Source organism: Nyctereutes procyonoides, unplaced genomic scaffold (genome assembly GCF_905146905.1).
Source record: "Nyctereutes procyonoides isolate TBG_1078 unplaced genomic scaffold, NYPRO_anot_genome, whole genome shotgun sequence".
Taxonomy (NCBI): Eukaryota; Metazoa; Chordata; class Mammalia; order Carnivora; family Canidae; genus Nyctereutes; species Nyctereutes procyonoides.
In genome coordinates, this window is record NW_026575140.1 from 7,251,466 (window position 1) to 7,276,545 (window position 25,080).

The 25,080-nt window shown below is 41.9% G+C and overlaps 1 protein-coding gene across 3 annotated transcripts in view; it reads right to left on the reverse strand.

The window, feature by feature from the left end:
* Positions 1–25,080, reverse strand: part of GFOD2 (glucose-fructose oxidoreductase domain containing 2) — a 39,042-nt gene that overhangs the window by 13,470 nt on the left and 492 nt on the right. Inside the window, exons 1-2 of one of the 3 annotated variants that reach the window (XM_055306209.1) lie at positions 10,456–10,507; positions 5,329–5,498 (exon numbers count right to left, since the gene is read on the reverse strand). The exons of 1 other annotated variant lie outside the window; for it this stretch is intronic. The gene's annotated coding sequence lies outside the window, so the exon portion shown is untranslated. Of the gene's footprint in view, positions 1–5,328; positions 5,499–10,455; positions 10,508–25,080 lie in introns of those variants that run through there. One more of the 3 variants, XM_055306208.1, reaches the window with a different exon arrangement.

Consider the following 25,080-nt stretch of genomic DNA (forward strand, 5'->3'; position numbering starts at 1 on the left):
GAGCCACCTGGGTGCCCCTGAAATTGTTTTCTTATTTTCAGATCAAGCATCTCTTTTGCTTCTAGTATAGATACTCTATATGTAGTATATAACCTACGTGTCTTTCTTACTGGTTGGTTTGCCGGTATAGCCCAGTACATCCTGTGCTGTTTGGCACTATCTGAACGATACCTGTGCCTTTGTGAACCACTGAAATAAGCATGACTTGAGCTGCCTCTAACTCGAGACCCTTGTCAGCTTTCTGCCCTTCTATCTCTATTTTCTGGAACACTGGATCTTGGCTTGCCCCCTACAATCCACCATTAGGTTTTATCTTAATCATCATTCTTTCTAATAATAATGAATAATGTCTGTGGACTCTCAGCTATGTCTTTTTCCTCTTTGCCGATAATTCTGCCTTTACTGACTTCCTTTCTAGTTAGAAAGAGGTCAGTCGCATAGTATCTTCTATAATTATCAGGTCCTGGACTTCTCCACTTCAGCTATTTTGGTCACCTTCTGCATTTGCAGTTTTGTTTTTGTTTTGGCTACTTACAAATCATTGATATTCCAGGAGCTTGAGAGTCTCAAATTCGTAGCACTAGACAAGTAAGCTTCTGCGTAAGTTTTGTGGGTTATTAATTACCAAAAGCTATAAGGCCTGAGTGACACACAGCAACTATAACAAGCAAAGATGTCCATGTTCTAAATTCATGCTCAGGGCACTCTTCTTCCTCTCTCTCACCTCATTTCTTCATGCTCTAGTTATATTTGGGTATATGTTTGCATTGGTGGCTTAAAACAACAGAATGGATTAGAAGACATTTCAATAATCTGTTTTACTGACAGTGACTTAAAGGGCAGCTTCAACAACACTCATAAAGGGGCATCAGCTGGGCTCTGAGGAAGCCAGATGGCATGAAGCTAGGCAGGCTTGATCACTAGGTTTTTCCTGTTCAAGCAGGCAGAGCAGGTTTCCCTTATTTCAGTGACTACCCTTTCTAACCCCCCAAATTTCCTTACTCCCTGCCCTTGTATATAAATATCTTTCACATCCTCCAAAGGTCTCCACAAAGTCAGTCCTGCCTAGTTCACATGCACTCCAAACGCCAGATACTGGTCAGGAATAAAGGGTGGAAATTGCTCTGACAGGATTGGCTATATACACTTTTAAAGCTATGGGGAAGATAGCAGAGGTAAGAGGCATAGAGTCTGCAGCCACTTCGCCTGGCTCAAGTCCTGGCTCTACCACTTACCAGCTAGGTAACCTCAGGTAAGTTTTTTAATCATTCTGTGCTTCTGTTTCCTCATCTATAAAATGGGGATAGTTGTATCTACCTCACAGAGGAGTTAAGGATTAAATGAGTTAGTATCTGTAAGGCATTTATAACAAGGCCTAGCCCATAGTAAGTCACTGCATACAGCCTTTTATTTATTTATTTTAAAGATTTCATTGATTTATCCATGAGAGACACAGAGAGAAGCAGAGACACAAGCACAGGCAGAGGGAGAAGCAGGCTCCATGCAGGGAGCCCGATGCGGGACTCGATCCGGGGTCTCCAGGATCACACCCCGGGCCGAAGGTGGCACTAAACTGCTGAGCCACCCAGGCTACCCGCATACAGCCTTTTAGAAAAGATTTCTCTGACTTAGAGGTCTCCTCTTCAGAAGCAGTGTAGGAGGGGCACCTGGGTAGCTCAGTCAGTTAAGTGTCTGCCTTTGCCTTAGGTCATGATCCCAGGGTCCTGGGACTGAGCCCTGCATCAGGTTCCCTACTCAACAGAGATTCTTCTCCCTCTTCTGTCCCTGCTCCCAGCTTGTACTCTCCCTAGCTAGTAAGTAAAATCTTGAAAAAAAAAATGTGTAGGAATATGAAGATAATAATCTGAGCTAAAATGCACTGAAGTGCAATAGGCTAACCAATGTTTAGTGCAACATAAGTATATCCAAGTCCACACAATCCCATTCTGCAGATGAAGATACACCAGCTCAGAGAGGTTAGGTAACTTTTTTAGGGCTCTGTAGCTGGCTGTATATGACAGAGCTGCCATAATCAGTTGTGAAACCCTGGAGAGGTTACTTAGCTTCCCTGAGCCTCTTTAAAAACAGAGGTTTTGTATGTGTGCAACAACTCCTCTTTCATTCTTTTGTGCTAAGCATGAGCCCGGAAAAGTTCATTCTGTTGTCTGGCTTGGCAAGTGCCTGCCTCAGATCCACCACTCAAACCAATGCTGATCATACATCACACCTTTATTGAGGGCCTATTAGGAAGACTGTGCAGACAAAAGGATGAAAAAAAAACAGCCCAAATTTTGGGGGCAACAAGTCAGAAAGGTGTGAAGGAGTCAGAGCTAGTGGCACCAAGTGCTAAAGAGTTTGGACTTTTATAGGTGGGTATGATTATATGCTTGGTGTGGCCCACCTTCCCCACCTGATCCCCTCTCTGCCCTGCTCTCTAAGGAGTCAGAAGGCCAATTTCTAAGGCTCTAAGGTTCCCATTGGGTTCAGCCAATGGGAAGCACCAGGAGGAGATCAGAGAGCAAGAGAGAGATAAATGGATGGATGAATTTATTTATTCTCTGCCTTTTCTCCGCCAGCACATGGTTCTGGTATCCCCACCCTTTTCCGATTGTGCCTGAGATGGTAACACGGACTACCAGCTATAGCCAGTCCCTGGGTGCCCCATCATCCCTTGGAGATTTGCTTCCCTTTTTAAAAAAATATATTTTTATTTATTTATTCATGAGACACACACAGAGAGGCAGAGATATAGGCAGAGGGAGAAGTAGGCTCCTCGAAGGGAGCCCGATGTGGGACTCGATCCCTGGACTGGGATCATGCTCTGAGCTGAAAGCAGACACTCAACCAACCGAGCCACCCAGGCATCCCAAGGTTTGTTTCCTTTACTGCTCACACCATTATAAATAATGAGTGTGCTAGCTGTTTTCTGCTCAGACCCTAATATAATAAGCAATGAGAACCATTAAAATGTTTTTATTTTAGGAGACTCTAGACGAAGAACCAGTTAGGATATCAAGTAAGAGATAAGGATGGAGAGAACGAAATGGAGCAGACAACTATCGACAGAATTTGGGATAATGAGAGAGGGAAGAGCCAAAAACAACACTGAACTATTATTATAGACTAACATCCTTCATAAACACAGGCACAAAATTCTCAACAAAGTATTAGCAAGCTGAGGGATGCCTGGGTGGCTCAGATGGTTAAGCATTTGCCTTTGACTCAGGTCATGATCTCCAGGGTCCTGGGATAGAGACCCACATCGGGCTCCCAGCTCAGCAGGGAGTCTAATTCTCCCTCTCCCTTTGTCCTCCCCTCTGCTTGTGCTCCCTTCTCTCTCTCTAATGAATAAAAAAAAAAAAAAATCTTAAAAAAAAATTTTTTTAGCAAGCTGAATCCAACAATGTGTTAAAAGGACAGCACATCATGGCTAAGAAAATTTAATCCCAGGAATGTAAGGCTCACTCAACATTCTAAAATCAATTACTATAATCCACCATATTAATAGTCATTAGTTATTAGGCCACATTAATTATAAATGCAAACTAAAACTTTCTTACTATAACTACACACATATTAAAATGTCCAAAATTCAGAAAACCTGGTATCAAATACTGGCCAAGGCTATAATATAATTGTTCACTGTTGGTGAAAATGAAAAATAGTACAGCCACTTTGGAAAACAGTTTGTTATTTTATAAAGTTAAATATACACTTATCAAATAACCTTACAGCCCCACTTTTTGGTATTTACTAAGAGAAACGAAAACTAACAAAACAAAAAACAAACAACAAAAAAGAGAAATTAAAACTACTGTTCATGGGCAGACCAAGGGAGGCTCTAGGCTTCCTCCAGCGTGCCCTGGGAGCTCAATAAATCCTCCAATCAGTGTTAAAAACAAAACAAAAACAAAACAAAAAAACAACTACTGTTCACACAAAAACCTGTATGTGAATGCTATTTTATAATGTCTAATATTGGTTTTATTTATAACTGCCAAAACTTGGAACCAACACCAATGTCCTTCAACTGGTGGTGAATGGAGAAACAGATGATGAATGCAATGGAATACCCCTCAGTAATGCAAAAGAGCAAACTACTGATGCATTCAACTGACAAAATGAATCTCAAGTGCCTTATGCTAAAGGTGCCAGACTCAAAAGGCTCCATACTGGGACGCCTGGGTGGCTCAGTGGTTGAGCACCTGCCTTCGGCCTAGGACATGATCCTGGAGTCCTGGGATCTAGTCCCAAATCGGGCTCCCTGCAGGGAGCCTGCTCCTCTCTCTGCCTCTCTTGGTGTCTCTCATGAATAAATAAAATCTAAAAGAAAAAAAAAAAAGCTCCATACTGTGCAATTCCATTTATGTGACATAATGGAAGAGGAAAACAACAGGGACAGAAAATATTGATTGCCAAGGGGTGGACTGGGTGTATTGATCAACTGCAATGGACTACAGGGAATTTTGGTGGGTGGGTGGTAAAGCAACTGTTCCATATCTTGACTATGGGGTTAGTTACATGACTGTGTGCATTTGTCAAAACCCACAAAACTGTACACCAAAAAGAGTAAATTTATTGATATGTAAGTTATACTACAATAAATGTGACCCCCTAACAATGATACTGAAATTCTAAGCATAAAATGACAAGTTGTAGTGTCATTAAGAGAAAAAGGGAACCCAAAAGACCAGCCTTTTGAGACTTGTGCAGAAGCTGGGATTTGGGGGATCCTTGGGTGGCTCAGCGGTTTGGCGCCTGCCTTTGGTCCAGGGCGCGATCCTGGAGTCCCGGGATTGAGTCCCACGTTGCGCTCCTGGCATGGAGCCTGCTTCTCCCTCCTCCTGTGTCTCTGCCTCTCTCTCTCTCTCTCTCTCTCTAAGTAAATAAATAAATATTAAAAAAAAAAAAAAAAGAAGCTGGGATTTGTGGATTCTGCTCTTTCCAGACTGGTGGAATATTATCTTATCTTCTGTATGCCTAGTTCAGGGAGCCACCGCTTCTTCAAAACCCTAAGAAGAGACCTATTCCCCACCATTGGAGGGGAAGGGGGACAAATCCAGTCTGACCCCCATTTTTCTAAGTTGTAGAACACAGTCACATCCATTCCTTTATCTATGGCTACTTTTGTAATAAATACAACAGCAAAGTAGGTGACACAGAGACCATATGGCCCACAAAATACAAAATACAAAATACTTACCATCTGGCTCTTTACTGAAAAGATTTGCTGATCCCTGCCCTATCCCATGGGAAATGAAGCTAGGAGCTCCAAGTGATAGAATATAGTCATGAAGGTAGCCAGGATTGATAAAAAGAACACCCTACCTGTGTGTGTAAGGAGTCACAGATTCTGGGAATTCTGGTGTTAGTGCATAATGTCAGAGAGATCGTTTATTCCTCAGGCAGCTTGAGTAGGAGTCAGACCCTGGGCAGAAGGCGCCTGTGAATCCTTCCCTATCACACCCAGAACTAAAACCTGTATTTCTCAGCCTCTCCTGCAAAAAAAAAGATATATCTTAAAAAGATAAATATATTTTTTTTTTTTATTTATTTATGATAGTCACAGAGAGAGAGAGAGAGAGAGAGGCAGAGGCACAAGCAGGCTCCATGCACCGGGAGCCCGATATGGGATTCGATCCCGGGTCTCCAGGATCGCGCCCTGGGCCAAAGGCAGGCGCCAAACCGCTGCGCCACCCAGGGATCCCAAAAGATAAATATATTAAGAAGGTACAGTTTGGTAGAGCTTCTAGGAATGTTCTTTAAAGGAGGTACTCAAAAAAATAAAATAAAAAGAAAATAAAGGAGGTACTCTGGGGTGCCTGGGTGGGTCAGTGGTTGAGCGTCTGCCTTCGGCTCAGGGCATGATCCTGGGATCCAGGATCGAGTCCCACATCGGGCTCCTTGTGGGGAGCCTGCTTCTCCTGCCTAGGTCTCTGCCTGTCTTTTATGAACAAATACATAAATAAATCTTAGAAAAAAAAAAAGAAAAGAACATGAAGTGTTCCAATCCGTGGAAAAAAAAACAAAAGGAGGTAATCTTCATTGACAGGCACCTTTTCCCCCCTTTCTCCCTTCTTTCTGCCTGAAATGCAGATTCTATGGGTGGAGCTGACATAGTCAAATGACCACCAGGAGGCAACTTGAGGATGGAACAGAAATTCCTGCAGAGACTGGCACTGGGATGGTGAATCACTCTCAAGGAACTCCATTTCATGGACTAGACAGGCATGTAAACACATTTGTTATTCAGTATGACAGGTAGAGCAACAGAAATCTGTGTGTGGCATAGAAAACAGTCATCATTAACAGGGGCCACTGCTGGTGTGCAAGCAGGAAAAGCTTCCTGGAAGAGATGATGTAACAGATCCAAGTTGGTCAGAAAGACAAGAGGTCATGTGGCCTCTCCAACACATCCAATGACAGGACCTTCCCTTTATTGGTGGCTTGCTTCTGTTCCGGGGCCATTTCAGTCAGAAAACACTTCTGTGGATGGACCTGAAGTCCTCAGTGTTCTACACTGGGGAACTATCTGTGGTGATGATGATGAGGACCTTTTTTTTTTTAAGATCTTACATATTTATTCATGAGAGACACAGAGAGAGAGAGAGAGAGGCAGAAACACAGGCAGAGGGAGAAGCAGGCTCCATGCAGGGAGCCCGATGTGGGACTCGATCCTGAGACTTGATCCTGGGACTCCAGGATCACGCCCTGGGCCAAAGGCAGGCGCTAAACGACTGAGCCACCTAGGGATCCTGTCTGTGATGTTTCTAATGAACCTGTCATGTTTCCTCTAAACTTCCTAGGTGGTGGTAGGTCATTTGCAAGATGGCCACAATAACTCCCTTTTTTGTTTTCATGCCATCAGGTAGTGAAATCACTTCCCACGATGACTTTGGACTTAATCATGTCACTTGCTCTGGCCAATGGCACATTAGCAAAATGACATAAGACGTTTGAAAACTACTTGTGCATGAAGGCTTGCTCTCTCACTGCTCTTGGGTTCTCCTGGGCCATTGCCATGTGAACAAGCCTAGGTCACCCTGTTGGATCACAAGAGACATGTGACCAAAGTCATCCTCATCCTGCCCCATCTGATACAAAGCCATCTGCCAGTTATGAGTGAGACGACCTCTAGCCATCCAGTTCCAACTGAGCCGACCCAGATCAGAACAACCACCCAGATCTCCCAAAGAATTAGGACAAAATCAAAACAATACATTGTAAACTTTTAACTCACACAATATTATATGTCAATTATATTTTAATAAACCTGGAGGATAAAAGAATGACTCATGGGAAATATTTGTTTGAAACTACTGAGTTGTGATGTTTGTTGTTAATTGTTGGTTATATAGCAAAAGCTTTCTGATACACTCCTTTACACACAAAAATCCCCTACTTCCCTTGGGCCTTCCTCATATGCTCTATCAGAAGAGTAGCATTGGGCCAAGACTGCTCTGGTTTGCCCACTCTCTGGTTTATCATCAACACCCTGAAAGAGAGCCCCCAGAACTAACTGTCCTATCCTGAGCATACTCTGTCTTGGCCTTCTTTCTCTGATTACTATACTCCTATTATGCAGCTTACATTCATTACAGAATTTAGACAGCCAAGTCATCCTGACACACAGTAAGACTGTTCTCATGTCCCAATAAATATTCTGCACTTGTATCATCAAGTTTTCAAAATGTTTAGTTGCGGTAAAATGCATATTAACATAAAATTTACCATTTTTAAACTTATAGTTCAGTGGCATTAATAACATTTATATTGTTACACAACTATCATTTACCATCCATCCATCCACAGAAACTTTATTAGATTCATTAGACAACACCACCCTAACCCCAACATCACCCTACCCCCTCAACACCCAGCAACCACCATTTTACTTTCTGTTTCTGAGTTTGACTCTCTAGGTGGACTACCTCAAATAAGTAGAATCCTATAATACTTGCACTTTTGTGATTGGTTTATTTTCTTTAGTATCAGGTCCTTAAGGTTCATGCGTGATGTAGCATGTATCTAAATTTCCTTCCTTATTAAGGCTGAATAGTATTCCATTGTACATATACACATTTTACTTATCCATTCATCTGTCCATCAATACTTGGGTTGCTTCCATTTTAGCTATTGTGAATGATGCTATGATCATGGGTGTACAAATCAGTTTTTTTTTTTTAAGATTTTATTTATTCATGAGAGAGAAAGAGAGAGAGAGATTCAGAGACACAGACAGAGGGAGAAGCAGGCTCCATGCAGGGAGCCTGACATGGGGCTTGATCCCGGGTCTCCAAGATCCCGCCCTTGGTTGAAGGCAGCGTTAAACTGCTGAGCCACCGGGGCTGCCCCCCCAAATCAGGTTTTTTAAAAAAATATATTTATTTTATTTATTTATTTGAGAGAGAGAGAACAAGGAAGGAGGAGAGGCAGAAGGAGAAAATTGACTTCCCACTGAGCAAGGAGACTGACCCAGGGGTCGATCCTAGGACCCTGGAATCATGACCTGAGCCGAACACAGATGCTTAACTCACTGGACTACCCAGGTGCCCCCAAACTAGTTTATCTGAACCAAACTTTAAAAGTTTCCTCTAAAAAATAATAAAATAAAATAAAATATTTCCTCTAATAAATGTCATTAACTTAGGCATTTGTCAATTGAGATATTTTTGAATATTTATTCACTATTTGCACCAGCTTTGTATCAGCTGCAAATATGATCAGCAGGCTATGTCCTTCAAGCCAAAACAGCTATCTTTAAATATTATATTGTTACCAAATGCACACGCAGGAAATCTGAATTGACCAAAATCTCAAGGTCAGAAACCAATTGCATGCAGTTTAGGCATCCAGCACAATTAGCGCTTGATAAATGTCTCTTAGATGATGTGTCCTTTATAAATCCATATACCTTTCAGTGTTCAATGGTTGCCTTTCCCTGTGTTCAGAGGTCATTTGTTTAATACAATATTCTAATATTTTTCTGAGGAATCATCTCTGAAAACTGGGAAAAATGCTGCACCTCGTCCATCTTCTGGTATCTCCCTCTGCTTTATAATGCCTCAAAAATTTGTTGACAGTATATGGGGCTATATATAGCATTGGTCACCTGCTAATATTCTCAGACTGTAAGGAGGTAATTCAAATGGATCAGGAGAACAAAACTGTTCTGAGAACTGGGTATCCTCCCTTCCCTGAGCCTGCTTTTTCCAGCTACGTCTCCCCCCTCTACCCCAGCTAAGTCTTTAATAAAAGGAGAAATATAAAAAAATAAAAAATAAAAAAATAAAAGGAGAAATATAAGAGAGGAATTCAGTAGTTAATGTTTTGTCTGTCAGATTATTCTCTATTTATCCTTACTACCTCTCAGTATATCTTTAAGAATTCTTTTGATTAACTGCAGGTTTTTTTCAATCATTATTACTTGTTCTGAGATTGTGTCTCCCTGATCCTATTAGAAGCATCCAGCTCTTCAGAAGCTTGCAGATGGATAGTGTGGGTGGTTCTAGCCAAGCTATTTAAAATGTACCTATAATAGTTTGCCCTGTAACTATTCTTTTTTAAATTACAAATTATGCTTTCTATTTTTCAGTGCCAGGCTTCAAAAAGAACCATTAGGGATTTCTATAAAGTTACTGCCTTGTAATACTATCTTTAATAAATTTTTTAAAAAAGATTTATTTATTCATGAGAGACATAAGAGAGAGAGGCAGAGACACAGGCAGAGGGAGAAGCAGGCTCCACACAGGGAGCCCGATGTGGGACTCGATCTCAGGACCCTGGGATGATGCCCTGAGCCGAAGGCAGACACCCAACCACTGAGCCAGAAGGCAGACACCCAACCACTGAGCCACTCGGGTGTCCCTCAACCTAATTTTAAAACAGATTGTGACATTAGCTTAGAAAATTATAGTCTGTTTCAGGTGCTTATGTATACAATGACACATATAATTTATGCAAATTGATTCATTAATAAATACTTATTTTAATTATCTACTATTGGCCATGCCTGGCAAAGCATGTTGGTGAGCAGAGCAGATAGTTTCTGCCTGCAGAGTTTACAGTTGAGCAGGAGAGATAAGACAAATCATTACATAAATATGTCATTATAATTTGAGATAAGCATTATAAAAGCAAAGAACAGGGTACTCTGAGAGCATTCAAAAGGGTATGAATTAACTTTATTTAAGGAAACATTGGGCTCCTGGGTGGCTTAAGGGTCTGACTTTTGATTTTAGTTCAGGTCATGATCTCAGGGTTGAGACTAAGCCCCCTGCAGGGCTTCACACTGAGTGTGGAGCCAGCTTAAGATTCTCTTTCGCTTTTCCTCTGTCCCTCCATCCCTATAATTCTTCTCCAAAAAGAAGAAAAAGAAGGGGAGAGGGGGAGGAAGAAGTAGTAGGAAGGAGGAGGAGATGACAAAGATGAAGTAGGCACATTAAAATTACATACCTGTATTGCACTTTGAGTTCCACATGAGAAAGGCATTACCCACACTCCAGGACTGAATTATGAAAAAACAATGACATGTTGGTAGTTCAGTAAAGAAAAGAATACAGCAGCCCAAAGGCTTTAAAAAGCCAATCTGTACGGGATCCCTGGGTGGCGCAGCGGTTTGGCGCCTGCCTTTGGCTCAGGGCGCGATCCTGGAGACCCAGGATCGAATCCCATATCGGGCTCCCGGTGCATGGAGCCTGCTTCTCCCTCTGCCTGTGTCTCTGTCTCTCTCTCTCTCTGTGTGTGTGTGAATATCATAAATAAATAAATAAATTAAAAAAAAAAAAAAGCCAATCTGTAATTGGCAGAACCTCCTTTCTCCCAGAGTAGTGTTTAAGCCTCTACCTAACAATATTTCTTCAGTATAAAATGGGTCTGGGGGAGGGGGGGTGCCTGGTCAGTACAGTATGTGACTCTTGACCTCAGGTTATGAATTTGAGCCCCACAATGGGCACAGAGCTTACATTAAAAAAAAAAAAAAAAAAAAAAAAAAAGGCAGCCCGGGCAGCTCAGTAGTTTAGTGCTGCTTTCAAGACTAGGGTGTGATCCTGGAGACCTGGGATCCAGTCCCCCATCGGGCTCTCTCTGCATGTAGCCTGTTTCTCCCTGTGTCTGTGCCTCTCTCTGTGTGTCTCTCATGAATAAATAAATAAAATCTTTATTTTTAATTTTTTTCAAAGGTTTTATTTATTTATTCATGAGAGACAGAGAGCGAGGCGCAGAGACACAGGCAGAGGGAGAAGCAGGAGGCTGCTTCTCCTCTGCCTGTGTCTCTGCCCCTCTTTCTCTCTCTCTGTATCTCTCATGAATAAATAAATAAAATCATTTATTTATTTATTTGTTTGTTTGTTTGTTTGTTTGAGACGCAGAGACACAGGCAGAGAGAGAAGCAGGCTCCATGCCGGGAGCCTGACGTGGGACTGGATCCCGGGACTCGATTGCGCCCTGGGCCAAAGGCAGGCGCCAAACCTCTGAGCCACCCAGGGATCCCTTAAATAAAATCTTAAAAAAAAAGGGGGGAAAAATAAAATGAGTTTCATCTCAGATTGAAATGTTCAGAATTTCAAACTGTCAAATGTGCAAATAGCTTAATGCTATGCATTCAAGGCATTGTGGCCAACAATCCTACAGTACTGGCCATTAATACTTCAGCTACCTGATATTTGTCAAATACAATTAAAATGTTGCAAAATCCAAGAGCCAATTCTCATCCTCATCCCACTTTGAGGCTGGTACAGCAGGATGATAGAGCATGTTGGACTCTTTGAAACATTCTAACTTCCAGAACACAAATTTCTCCTGCTGTTCTATCTCTTTTGACTACTTCTCAATCCTCTCTGCTAGTTTTTCCTGATAATGACTTTGGTAACCATGATTATCCTATTCAGTCTCATGGCTTAAATATATATATTATCTATTTTCTGAGGCCTTGCAAAGTTTTAAGCCAGGTCCTCTTTCTTAAGCTTCAGACTAGTATAAACAACTGCCTATCTGATATTTCAACTTGGATTTTTATTTCATTTCATTTTATTTTAGTATGGTCCATACCCATTGTGGAACCCAATGCATGGCTTGGACTCATGATACTGAGATCAAGACCTGAGCTGAGATCAAGAGTCAGATACTTAACCAACTGAGCCACCCAGGCGCCCTAGATGTTTATATTAACAGGCATCCCAGACTTAATATGTCGAGACTTAAGCTCCTGGAATTATCCACTCCCGCCCCAACTTGCTCTTCCACAATGGATTCCACTCCCGCCCCAACTTGCTCTTCCACAATGGCTTCATCTCAGAAACTGGTAACACAAATCTTCAAACAGCTCAAGTCAAAATCTTGGGAATAATCATCGATTCTTATTTTTTTTCTCACACTTCAAATCTGATCCATTAACAAATCTTGCTGGATCTCTACCTTCAAAATATATCCTGAATCCAAGCATTTCTCACAACTCCTATAGCTACCACCTCAGTTCAAGTCATAAGCACCTCTGTTATCTACATTATTAAAATAGCTAAGTTAGAGGATCCCTGGGTGGCTCAGCAGTTTGGCGCCTGCCTTCAGCCCGGGGCGTGATCCTGGAGTCTTGAGATCAAGTCCCACATCAGGCTCCCTGCATGGAGCCTGTTTCTCCCTCTGCCTGTGTCTCTGCCTCTCTCTCTCTCTGTGTCTCATGAATAAATAAATTAAATCTTTAAGAAAAAAATAAAATAGCTAAGTTGGCACTCTACCCTAACCCCTCTACCTCATACTGCACCCCAATCTATTCTCAACACAGCACTGGGAGTAGTAAATCAATTAAAATGTAAGTCAGAACAAGTAATTTCTCTACCTGAGCCCTCCAGAGGCTTCCCATCTCTTTTGGAATAAAAGCCAAAGTTCTTCCACTGACCTACAAGGTCCTTCCTACAAAGTCTGTCCTCATTCTCTTCCTCCTTTTATCTTTTTCAGCTATGTCCTATTTCTCTCCCTTGGTCATTCTGCTCCAGCCACAGTGGTTAGTACTGACTATATTGCAAATATGCGAGGTATGCTCCCATCTCAGGACCTTTGCACTTGCAGTTCCCTTTTCTGTATACATATCCACTTGGCTTACTTTCTCCCTCAGTTCTTTCAGGCCCATACTCAAATGTTATTTGATGTTGTATCAGAAACAAGTTATTTCCTCAATATATGTCTCCCCAACCACCCCTGCTAGAACATATGCTTAAGACAGGGAATTTTTTTTTGTCTCTTTTATTGATTATTGTATTCCCAGTACTTAGAACAAAGCCTGATATATAGTGGGTGCTCAATAAATATTGCTGAAAGGATTAAAGATTTCAGATCTTGTTAATAAACCAAGATGTATATACTGAACTCAGAAGAACTTTATAATTCAGTAGTCTTGCCATACGTTCACCAATATAATAGAGATTACTTACATCACTAATCTAAGTAGTTTGAGGCAAAATCTGATTTACTGGTTTAGAAAAGAAAACAAGCATCATATGACAACAGAATACCTCTGTCTACCACTTGGGATCAGGAAAATGAGCTGCTGCCTGAGTCTTTAACTACAACTTGATCACTAAGGAGGTGTCCTCACCTAGAACTTACTCTCCCACTAACATCCCTCCTCCACATGACTCATACTTACTAGTTAGCTCAATCCCCTGTGGTCAAGTTTCCTCCAACAGAGAAGCACAATGTATGTAAAGGGCCTTGTAGGACCACAATGATCCAGCACTTAGGGATTTTGCTCCAATATCAACAGACAATTGTGAGGGGAAGACAAGTAAGAATGGACTCAAACAGGTGACAGTGATTCAGTCCTAACCAGGTCATAAGGAGCCTGGTTACAGTGAAGCATTCCTGCCCCCACAGCCAGCCCATCACCACATTTCACTAACCTGATTAAGTGCCCCTGAAATGGATCGACTGTTCTGGTTCCCTAACAGATACCTAATGTTTCTCCTGGTCTTGACCATTTCCTTCCCTAGACTGTTAAAGCCCCTAGGATAAAGCCCAAATTCCTTGATAATGTTCACAAAACATCTCCCACAGTGAGGTGGACCCTTTCCCAGATCTCTACCCTACTACTTTCCCCTTATACTGCATTTAACATGCTAGCAGCTATCATATCTAGCTCCTTCAGTCTTGCTCTGAGGTTCTGGTCCAAGCTGTTTACTCTGCTTGGAACAATCTTTTCTTACTTCTTCAGGCTAACTCCTTCTGAGATTTGGAAGTTCTCCATTTAAATATCACTAATTCTTTTCCTTTCCTTTTTTTTTTTTAAGATTTTATTCATTTATTTCAGATGGTGGGGGCGGGGGAGAGAGTGCGCGCACAAGTAGGGGGAATGGAAGGAGAAGCAGACTCGTGGCTGAGCAGGGAGTCCAATGAGGGACTTGATCCCAGGACCCCAGGATCATGACCTGAGCTGAAGGCAGACACTTAGCTGACTGAGCCATCCAAGTGCCCTAAACATCACTTCTTTAGAAGTCATGCCTAGCCTGGGTTAAGTGAGTCAGCTCAGTTCACAGTAGCTTTGGATTTGGTTTTCAAAGTGCCCATCACTCTTTCATTGGATCATCTATTTAGTGTCCATCATCCTGTCTACCTCACACCGTGGACCTGTCAACTGTCACAGAACACAGTGCCTGACACAGAGTAGCTGCTGAGTACTACCTGAAGAATAAACATATGAATGAGTAGTGTGAGAATGAATAAATCAGGAAGTCAGGTTAAAGCCTGTATTGATGGTGCACTAACTAGAAGGCAACAGCTTTTCCTGCCTAATTCCTTCTTTGCCTTTCTGATTTTAAACAAACATTTTTAAAATTATTTAAAATATCAAATAGTATTATGTTTATATATTATTTAAGATATTTAAAACATATTTAAAATATTAAAAAATTTTAAGAGTATAAGCTACTTTTTTTTTTTAAGATTTTTATTTATTTATTAATGAGAGACACAGAGAGACAGAGTCATAGGCAGAGGGAGAAACAGGCTTCCTCTGGGGAGCCCGATGCAGGACTCGATCCCAGGATCCCGGGATCACAACCTGAGCCAAAGGCAGACACTTAACCACTGAGCCATCCAGGCGCCCCTAAGCTCCTTTTTTTTTTTTAATATTTATTTATTTATTATTTATGATAGACATAGAGAGAGAGAGAGAGAGAGGCAGAGACAGGAGGAGGGAGAAGCAGGCTCCATGCCAGGAGCCCGACGCGGGACTCGACCCCGGGACTTCAGGATCGCGCCCTGGGCCAAAGGCAGGCGCTAAACCACTGAGCCACCCAGGGATCCCCTAAGCTACTTTTTTTTTATAAGTAAGCTCTATGCCCAATGTGGGGCTTGAACTTATAACCCCAAGATCAAGAGTCACATGCTCTACTGAGCCAGCCAAGCACCCCAAGTATAACCTTTGAATGGTGCCCCAGAACTGAGACAGTGGAACATTATTACCAAAGGAGAAGGGCATGGAGGCTTAACAACCAGTCGCAACATGAGAGTCTAATGTCGAATTCTTGAGCATGATAAAGGAGACAAAACCATGAAGGACAATTTTAATTGTTGTTCTGCAAAACTGAGGACAAGCTGGGGAAATAAGCAGGAATGCCTTCTATGTGGCCTTCAACATCAGTCATGTACCAAGAATTAATTAGGAAGATGTGTCTAACACATCTTCCCTGCCCTCCTTTTTGGCACCCCTTGACAGCAGGAATTGAGCCAGTGTGGCAGATAGGCGGCCAATGTCTGAATAGAAGAGCCAGACCCAAAGAGGGAAGACAACCACACCCCATTATCAGAACCTGGGCATGAGAGGAAAGCGAACTGGGGCTGGGGGGCGGGGGCCGGGGCTGGGGTGGTGGTAGTATCAGCCTGAGTTAGAATGGCATGTTCGGGCAGCCCCTGCCCAGGTGGCTCAGCGGTTTAGCGCCGCCTTCAGCCCAGGGCATGATCCTGGAGACCCTGGTCGAGTCCCAAGTCGGGTTCCCTGCACGGAGCCTGCTTCACCCTCTGCCTGTGTCTCTGCGCCTCTCATGAATAAATAAATTAGAAAAAAGAAAGAAAGAAAGAAAGAAAGAAACTCATATTCCCTGCAGCATGTACTTAAGAGTCTGATATGGTAGCATGAATGCTTTCAGCAGGACTGCTTTCGGATAGATGTCAAAGTGTTTCTTTACCTGCATTTATGTTACCATTGAAAAATAAAAGCCAAACTAAAGAAGCAGGTGTTGAGTTTTATAAATTAGTTACGATAAATGGTTCAGTCCCTGGTTTTCAAAGATCCAGAGGCTCTCTGGAGAAGATTTTGTTTTCGTAGGATTTGTTTATTTTAACAGTGCCTACACTGACTCAGTGACATGGTCACAGATTTCTGCCTTTTCATTGAGAACAAAAACAAACAGGACAAAGGAAAGAAATGCAATTCCCTCAGCTCCACAAGCTGACATGGTGGTAAACTGTCAGGCAGCTACCACAGGATGAGAGCATACCCAGCGCTGGCCAAAGATGCCAATTCCCTGTCTCCCTGCCCCAGTCCACATAGTGTCCCAGTAGGGCACTCATGAAAGACCTAATGACCTGTCCACTGAGGCATAACTACCCAAAGTACAAGGTGAGCTAATTGGGTCATAAAGGAAAAATTTAACACCCACAGAGGTATCTAGATTGCTATTAGGTTTAAAAGTTAGCTTCAGCTGATGATTACAGTAGGAAAAAGTACTTATTTACCCACTATATCAATTCTTTATTGCTTTTGAAAATCTAGCAATAACAAGATTATTTTTTTCTAAGAATGCTTTAGCAGTGAGTTCCAGATTGGTATCACTCTGAAAACTCCATCCTCAGTCCTACTCTCTAGCAGAGCAACGTTAGTTAACCCTTAAATTTCACTATATTTTATGCACTTCATGCATATTTTTAAAAGATTTTTATTTATTTATTCCAAAGAGAGAGCACAAGCAGGGGCTGGGGAGAGGCAGAGGGAGTGGGAGAAGCAGACTCCCTGCTGAGCAGGGAGCTCAATGTGGGACTCCATCCCAGGACCCTGAGATCATGACCTGAGCAGAAGGCAGACACTTAACTGAGCCACCAAGGCGCCACCATGCAAACATTCTTTTTTTTTTTTTTAAGATTTTATTTTTTATTCATGAGAGACACAGAGAGAGGCAGAGAATAGGCAGAGGGAGAAAGAAACAGGCTCCCTGCGGGGAGCCTGATACGGGACTTGATCCCAGGATTCTGGGATCATGCCCCTGAGCCAAAGGCAGCCACTCAACCGCTGACCCATACATCCCCTATGTAAACATTCTTAACTTCCAATTTCCAGCCTCAACAACTTGTTCCAGCTCTAGCTCTGTGTCTACTAGAAATCCCCACCTGAGTGACCTACCAGTTGCTCCCATCCCAAATTTGTCTTTCCTCTCAAACATGGACCGCCTCCTGTGCACTCTACCCCTTTCAATGGCACACCATCCAGTCACCAGAGTCCTCTTCCCACTTATTCCACAATATTTATAAGTGCCACAACGAGCCAGGCATTGTGCCAGGAGTTGGGGCACAGAGCAGTGATCCAGACAGGCTAGGTCCCTGGAGCTTAGTTTCCATTTCCTCCTACACCCACAGCTGAATACCAAGGAGTGATTTGACACAGGAACACAATGAGTGTTCAGGGATCTTTTACTGTACCAGTCACGTGAACAAAGACTCTGCCTTTACTTTAAAATTACTGAGGTACGGGATCCCTGGGTGGCGCAGCGGTTTGGCGCCTGCCTTTGGCCCAGGGCGCGATCCTGGAGACCCGGGATCGAATCCCACGTCAGGCTCCCGGTGCATGGAGCCTGCTTCTCCCTCTGCCTGTGTCTCTGCCTCTCTCTCTCTCTCTCTCTCTGTGACTATCATAAATAAATAAATAAATAAATAAAATTACTGAGGTACATATAAAGCACACCTGGCCACAATGCATGTGAGATGCCAACCCTTAGAGAGAAGAGTATTGCATACTTTGGTTTTGGTCTAGGGCCCAAGAAGATGGCAAGTTTTTAATGATAATAAATGTTTTTCAACGTGCACACCTAATTTAACTGAGGTTTTCTGTTTTCCACCTTCTACATGGATAAAAGTACTCTTCTCCTGGAAAAACTGGTATTTCTATGGCAGTAAGAGACACTAGATCCTTTCCTTCTGGATTTCAGGTAGAGGACATTCTTTTTTTTTTTTTTTTTTTTAAAGATTCTATTTTTTAAGTAATCTCTATACCCAACGTGGGGCTCAAACTCACAATCTGGAGATCAAGAGTTGCATGCTTCACCAAATGAGCCAGCCAGGCACCCGTTGGCCACAGAACATTCGTGGGGCACTGAGGAGCACAGCAACTCCGATCAGCATTTTCTACTGTTATATGGCCTGTGGTCACCAAAAAGGTTGTTTTTTTTTTTTTTTTTTTTTTTTTTTTTAAGATTTTATTTATTTATTCATGAGAGACACACGGAGAGAGGCAGAGACACAGGCAGAGGGAGAAGCAGACTCCTCACAGGGAGCCCCATGCGGGACTCAATCTCGGGACCAGGATCATGCCCTGAGCCAAAAGACACACTCAACCACTGAGGCGTCCCAAGCATTTCCTTAGTATGCAGAAAACTGTTTCCCAGCTAGACCATGACCACACTCAGCTGTGGTTTCATTTAACAACCTTCTAGCTGTTTAATGTGAAATCTAAAATAATCTAATCTAAGGACAGTCTGCTACACCATACTCTTTCTTCTTTTACTTTTTTTGGGGAGGGGTGGCTAATGTGTAATGAAGGAGGCTGGTTATAAAACAGAATGTGTATAGGATATGCATTTCTGAAAAAAGCCATTCATTTTATATTTTAGGATTTTCTGACTATTGTTTAAATGATACACTATGTCTTGTCTTACTACTGAGACTCTAAGCTTTCAGGACCAAAATAGGGCTTTTACATGGTATTAAGGAGATAACAGACCCCCCCCCCAATCTCACACTTCCAGGTATTTTAGTAACACTCCCATACCACTTTGGAAATTACTTAAAGTCATTTAAATGGTTTTTGAATAACAATCTTATATATCAGGGCTATTAAGTGCTAAAAGAAAGAGAAACAACGATCATTTTTCTTTTTTTAAAAAAATTTTTAATTTATTTATGATAGGCACACAGTGAGAGAGAGAGAGAGAGAGGCAGAGACACAGGCAGAGGGAGAAGCAGGCTCCATGCACGGGGAGCCCGACGTGGGATTCGATCCTGGGTCTCCAGGATCGTGCCCTGGGCCAAAGGCAGGCGCTAAACCGCTGCACCACCCAGGGATCCCACAACGATCATTTTTCAAAACCACCAGGACCAGAAGCAAGCCCAGGCCTGGAGGAACCAAAACAACCATTTAAGCACAATGATTTAATTTTGAAAATAACATCAGATAAGAAATACTATGTTCAATCATTTTCTCCAATGCTTCAAAATACAAGTCACTGGCACAGGAATATCAATGCAAAAGGCTGAAAAGTAACAGGAAATATGACTGATGTCTCCACCACTCCCCTTCTCCCTGACAATCCGAGGATGCCTAACAAGACAAACACATTCTACCTCACAGGCTGCCAGAGCCACTCCCAGAGCCCCCCCCTGCAGAGACGCTAACCATTTCCCAGCAGGAACCACCATCAGGCTGCAGAAAACATTAACCACATGGAAACACCCTCTAAAAGCTTTGGAATACTGTGTTACAAAAGTGCCCATCAAAACACACGAAAGAGACCCTGAGGGTCAAGACTATCTGTCATCGAGCACAATCTCCCCCAAACAAATAAAAACAACAGTCTTAGGGACACCTGGCTGGCTTAGATGGGAGAGCATGCAACTTAATCTTAGGGTTTTAAGTTTGAGCCCCACACTGGGTGTAGAGATTACTTAAAAATAAAAATCTTTAAAAAAATAACGGTCTTAGAAAGCTGTATATGATGTGTACAGTGTACCCTTCAATTATACACATGTAAATTCATTATCTACGTAACCACATTACTGTCTGGTTCTGACACCTGGAATAGGAAACAACAGTACGCTCTGTCAGCCTTTTCCCACAGCACTTTTTTTTTTTTAAAGATCTTATTTATTCATAAGAGACACAGACAGAAAGAGGCAGCGACACAGGCAGAGGGAGAAGCAGGCTCCATTCAGGGTGCCCGATGTGGGACTCGATCCCGGGACTCCAGGGTCATGACCTGAGCAGATGTTTAACCACTGAGCCACCCAGGTGTCCTTCCCACAGCACTTTAATGCAGTCATTGAGTGATAAGGGGTGAAGGCCTACAGAGAGAAAGTAAGTTCCAAATCATCTTTTACACCAACGAGAAACTCTTAGGAGGGTTTATATTTTAAAATATATACTCATTATAGGGGTGCCTGGGTGGCTCAGTTGGTTGAGTGTCCTACTCTTGGTTTTGGCTCAAGTCATGATCTCAGTGTCCTGAGATCAAGCCCTGTATGCGGCTCCACGCTCAGTGGGGAATCTGCTTGAGATTCTCTCTGCCCCTCTCCCCCCCTTCTAATCAATCAATATCCTTCAAATATATATGCTCATTATAGAAAACTGTTTTCCTCATGTTCTTTTTAGAAAGTTTTTACATTTAATATATGTGATCAAACTGTGTATCATACCCATTTTGACATAAGCGTTTTTCATGTTAATCAGTTTTTAAGGGTTATGTATTTCATGACTACATGAACCAGTTTTTCATTTCCCTAGTGTTAGAAAAGTGTCCTACTTTCAATTAATTTTGTTATAAATTATACATGTTAAGAAATTAAGTTATATGATTTGCCTAACATTATCATTCTTCTTTAAGATTCCATTTTTAAGTAACCTCTACACCCAACGTGGGGCTTGAATTCACAACCCCAAGTTCAAGAGTCTCATGCTCTACCGAATGAGTCAACTGGGCAAGGCAGCATTCTAAGTAAAATAGAACTGTGAAAGTTATTAATAATGGTTTTGAGGTTGTAAAGTGATATGGTAAATCTCAAAGCCAGTAGAAATATCTCTAACTCCATCCACGTCATTGCAGATGGCAAAATTTCATTCTTTTCTATGGCTGAGTAATATTCCATTGTACATATACCATTATTCCATTGTAATGTATATACCACATATTTATCCATTCACCAATCAGTGGACATTTGGGCTGTTTCCATTATTTGGCTATTATAGATAATGCTGCTGTAAACATGGAGGTGCATGTATCCCTTTGAATTAGTATTTTTTATGCTTTGGGTAAATACCTAATAGTGTGTGATTGCTGGATCATAGGGTAGTTCTATTTTTAACTTTTTGAGGAACCTCCGTACTGTTTTCCATAGCGGCTTCACAGTTTGCATTCCCACCAACAGTACATGAGGGTTCCCCTTTCTTCACATCCTTGCCAACACCTTTTGTTTCTTGTGTTGTTGATTTTAGCCATTCTGACAGGTGTGATATGATATCTCATTGTAGTTTTGATTGGCATTTCCCTGATGATGGCTGAGAGGTGTTGAGCATCTTTTCATGTGTCAGTTATCATCTGGATGTTTTCTTTGGGAAAAAAATTCTATTCATGTCTTCTGCCCATTTTTAATTGGATTATTCATTTTTGGGGGTGATGAGTTGTAGAACTTCTTTATGTATTCTGGATACCAACTCTTTACCAAATATGTCATTTGTAAACCGGTTCTATTTTGGGGTTATCTGTTCTCATGAGAAACTGAGAGCTGACAGTTTGAGAGTTATCAGTTATCCCTGGCCAGAAAGGAGGACTGCATTCGATAGCCAGTTCCCATTCCTCAGAGCCTTCGTTCTGGATCGTTCATGTTTGAGGACTGATAGAAATCCTTACAGAATCGCTGTGAAAGGTGATGGGGTGGGGGTGGAGGATAAGGGAGATCTATCCTTCCAGCAAATTCCGTGTATCCTGGCTCTGAAGAGTTGGCATTGTGTCACTGGCCACTCAAAACTGCCAGCATCTAGACAAAGGCAACTCTTCTACTTAAAGAAGGATCTAAAGAACAAGTGCTTAAGGATAGAGTTTGAGTGTATTTAAGTAATGCAGGAATAATCATCTCCTCCTTCTTAACGTTTAATCTCTATTTTCTAGGTGTTTATTTCCATCACTGTGAGATTGAAATATTTAACTCCATTTCTCATTTCTTTAGTGTCGACTTAAAGAGGGAGCTCATTCCTGACCTAATGGCTAATTCATAGTGTTAGTGGAGAAGTCTTAACAGCTTTCAGTTTTTCTTAATATTTCTTCTCATTCTAACTTTCATGAGTTCAAGCCTATTTCACATATCTTTCAATTCCTACTTTTTCAAACATCTGACATTTAAAATTTTCAAGAAATTTGGATATTTGGACTCTCTCAGAATATAAAACTGCTACTTTTTAATTTAAGAAAAATGATGTTATTATATTGTACATGAATTCTCAAAAATAGCAAAATCTACAATTTTTTCCTAGACACTGTCCAATTCCAACAATGAATTTATCCTGAAATTGGACCTCCTAAAATAAACAGTGTGAGCAACTTGTCAGAAATCAGAAAGGCTCTTCTCCTACTTCTAAGTTAGTGGTCTCTGATTGATTCTTATGATGTTTTCTGAACAATGTTTGTGTTACAACTTATGTAAGGTGTCACTGCATCTCTAGTTCCTTTCTCCTACCTTGTAACTAGAAAATCAGTTCAGTGAAAGTAGATCCTGTTAGCATTACTGGTTTATCTGGTATGTTGGGCTGTTAAATACTGTTGATTACTTTATTACAGCTCAGATTTGATAACTGCCCTCAGCTGCCCCAGAAAACGGGGTGGATATTAAATAATTATTTGACAAAAGCTTCATTGCTATAGCAACGATGAAACACTTTGAGAGACTTTAAGTCCCTCTTTCTCTTTTGAAAACAAGTGTCTTTTTTATTATAGGAGCTCAAAAATTGCACACTAATCAATGGGGCAAACTCACCACACTTATGCGGTGCAGTATCTTCTTTCAACTGCTCATTCACAAAAGTATTGTCACTTACATTCAAAGCAGCCTCCCACGCCACGTCCAGCTCTGTAATCAGTAATTGCTCCCTCCCAACTTACCTTGATTTTGGCCTACTAGTCTTGTCTCTATCTGGGCCAGTATTAAAGCAATGAGGGCTTCTACAAAGAATACGATTTTCATAAAGCTTTTCTGACAGGATTTGATTAACAATGCCAATTTCCCCCACAGATTACAAACCCTTTTTTTTTTTTAAACCCTTCTGATACAAACCTCATTATCTCTCTAGAGGGATTTACACACAAAATTTTTTTTTTTAAGATTTTATCTGTTTATTCATGAGAGACACAGAGAGAGAGACAGGGAGAGAGAGGCAGAGAGAGAAGCAGGCTCCATGTAGGGAGCCTGACGTGGGACTCGATCCCAGGACCCCAGGATCATACCCTGGGCTGAAGGCGGCATTAAACTGCTGAGCCACCCGGGCTGCCCCTAGACAAAATACTTTCATAGATGAAAGAAAAATCAATAAAATGCACAGCCACAACATTATACAGATATGGTCTGGCATTGGTTTATGAACGTAAGACAAAATTTTGCTTCTTTTTTTTTTCTTTCTTTTTTAAGTTTATGATAGAGAGAGAGAGAGAGAGAGAGAGAGGCAGAGACACAAGAGGAGGGAGAAGCAGGCTCCATGCCAGGAGCCCGACGCGGGACTCGATCCCAGGACTCCAGGATCGTGCCCTGGGCCAAAGGCAGGTGCTAAACCACTGAGCCACCCAGGGATCCCCCAAAATTTTGTTTCTTAAACTAACCTGACCTCTATTAACATCACCATACTCTAAATGTTATGTTATCACTCTGAGGGTCAAAGAAAATCTGCTGCAAAATCAAATATACACTGAAAATTAGTTTTAACAAGCTAGTAAGAAATTGATTCTATTGATTACAATAGAGACCATCTTTTAAAAAAATCACATACTTCTTTTTTCCACATTACAAATCTTTATGTCTTTTTTTGTGGGGGTGGGAGGTGGCATGGCTAATCCTACTATAGTGGATTCTAGTACTACTATAAAAATCATATATCTGAATTTTTCCAGCAAATCAAAATAACTGATCAGACCCGGACCAATCATTCATTCCACAGGAAACATAGGGCAACCAGGGGGTAAGAGAAAGCCTGACAACAGAATTTTTATCCATAAAATGGGGAGCCCACTAACAGAACTGTCTGCCTAAAAATTTCACCTTAGTCCAGTCTCGAAATTCCTAGTCCAAAACCAGAACTTTTTTCACATTTTCCGCAAAATGGATGGCCTTAATTGAAACTCGTTTGTGCCCTGGTGTATGGAGCTTTTCGGGAAAAAAGAAGTTTCCTTATGAAGACACTTAAAGACAACCATCTTCTCCATATCTCAGTAGTATGTTTTAAGTGTCTTTTCTGATTTAAATAGCTGTTCCCCTCAAGTGAAGAAGGGTCTTACACCAACGGCTTCCTTCGGAGACCTTGGTGCTCCACAGCTTACAATGGTCTTCTGGGCGGTGCCCCAACTCCGTTCTGGATACTCAAAAGGGCACCCACTTTCTTCTACAAGATGGTTTATAACCTTTCCTGCTGTCCAGCCAACAACACAGCTTTAAACTTTGCTATTCTTGTCCGGTTCTTCAGATTCGGCTGCAGTTCGGGAGGTAAACTCTTCACATAACCATTCGCAGCTCCTGATCTCCCCGCCCCCATTTCCTTCCTCCCCATTCATGTGATAACGTCTTGATGGGAACACCTTACCTCACCTTTTGTCTCCGCTAGTCCTTCTTCCTTCCTGAGCTTCAAAGCTAGGCCAGGGCCATGGAGACGTGGCCGGTGGGCATTCGGTGACTGGCAGCGCCACCCGCGCTTTCTGGAGTGTCCCTTCTCCCATCTGCCACCTGAACATTCTTTCCTTAAATCAAGATTTACCCCCGAAAAGTCCCATCTCCCCTCTGAAAGACGATGGACCAGCGCCCTTTGTCTGACGCTTCCAAACCTCACATCCTTGCCCACAAAGCTTCAGTCCTCAC